Source organism: Apodemus sylvaticus, chromosome 5, assembly GCF_947179515.1.
Source record: "Apodemus sylvaticus chromosome 5, mApoSyl1.1, whole genome shotgun sequence".
NCBI classification, from domain to species: domain Eukaryota; kingdom Metazoa; phylum Chordata; class Mammalia; order Rodentia; family Muridae; genus Apodemus; species Apodemus sylvaticus.
The window spans coordinates 61,471,853-61,473,595 of record NC_067476.1 but is presented as its reverse complement, the minus strand read 5'-3'; the positions used below and the strand labels follow the sequence as shown (position 1 = coordinate 61,473,595).

The 1,743-nt window shown below is 37.8% G+C and overlaps 1 non-coding gene across 1 annotated transcript; it reads left to right on the top strand.

The window, feature by feature from the left end:
• Positions 1-1,242: 1,242 nt before the first annotated feature.
• LOC127686480 (U6 spliceosomal RNA) lies at positions 1,243-1,348 on the top strand. The gene has a single exon (XR_007978112.1). It is a non-coding gene; the product is annotated as a U6 spliceosomal RNA (small nuclear RNA).
• The last annotated feature ends 395 nt before the right edge of the window (positions 1,349-1,743 follow it).

Below are 1,743 nucleotides of genomic sequence, written 5' to 3'. Positions count from 1 at the left end.
TGAGGTGGAAGTTCTAGGTTGTATCCAAAGGACACTAAGCTTCATCAATTTTCAAAGGCATGAGATAGGTAATGTATTGATAGATGAGATAGACATGATAGATTCAAGTGTATGTGCTTTTAGGAGCCCACATATTTCAGGGACTCCTGAACCCTCCTGAAGTCCATACAGAATATTTACTTAATCTAAAGATGGGTCTAAGTATATTTTCAAAGAAGTTCCACAGTCTCAGTGGATTCTCAGAAAGGTCTTAGACACATAGATGTTAAAAGCCTTTTAGGCATCTTGGAGACAAGTCCACCAGTTCAAAGTAATTAAATTTGTACAGAAAATAGCTATAAAGGTTAGTACTATGGCAAAAGATAGGGAAATAGTAATACAAAAATAAATGATAATTCTATAAGTAAGCCCACAACACATGACACTTCGAAACAATACTTTGTTATGGTTACTGTGTTGAACATATAAACCTGTGTAGTTCCGTGGTATATGATTCTTCTTAATATGGCATAGGAGAGTTGTGACTGTTCCCACTACCTCGCATCCTTCATCTACCATGACAGCCTGAGGAAGTTCTTAGGCACCAAAAGTGCATGTACTGCATTATTTCAATCCAGTAAATGAAAGTACATAGCCTTTTAAAAAGTTTTATTCAACAAATGTTTAGTGGATTCTGATACAGATGAGAATTAGATCACCTCAGGTTCCTATTCTTCCATCCAATGCTTTCACAGAATTATATTTATTTATAGAAAGGATTCCATAAAAATTTGAAGAGAGGGTTACAAAAGAAGTCAGACAAAGGGATGGACAAAAAAGACTGATGGCCTAGTCACTTCTTGAAGGTTGCAAAGAAAGAAATGTTTATATGAACATTAGGCTCCGGAACATTCTACAGGTACATGGCAATTTTTCTATTGAACCATACCAAGTACAGCCAGTCATTTGTTCTTTGATTTATTTCTAGTTAATTTAATCATTCTGAGAAAAAAATACAATGCACATTGAATAAATGAGAAAATGTTCACTTAAATCAAAAGGCAGGAATGCTCACAGAGACATTTAATATGTCTGAGACCAGGAAAGAATGAGTATCACATAAGTATGAGTCTGAGCAATTGTCCAGCTTTTCTCTAGGTCCCAACACTGGCACTAACTAGCTTGCTGCTTGGCTACTGACAAAAATAAACAGGTTTACTGAGGTGGTACTAGAAAGTCAGACTCAATGTTAAGAATAGGTTTGAGGTGCTTCGGCACCTCATATACTAAAATTAGAACAATACAGAGAAGATTTGCATGGTCCCTGTGCAAGGATGACATGCAAATTTGTGAAGCACTTCATACTTTTCAGTGACTAAACCACCAACCAACACACGGAGAAATCCAAGACTCCAGCCACACATGCAGCAGAGGATGGCCTTATATGGTATCAATGGGAGGAGAGGCCCTTGGTCCTGTGAAGTCTCAATGCTCCAGTGTAAGGAAATGCCAGGTATTAATGCTGAAAGATTGAAGCCCTCACCCCTTATTCTTGAGAGGATCTAATTGTATAAAAAGCTCTAGAACTATAAAAGCAAGAGAACAGAACAGGATTTCCTGAGTTCAAGCAACCTCTCCTCAGGGTCAGTGGCTGATCCCCTCCAGGTCAGAATATAATTTTGATCTAGAAAGGGATGCCTGAGGTAGTGAGCAGGGTTAGAGAGGGGAGATGTTAACATGAAAATCTCCTTTATTGCAAAATAT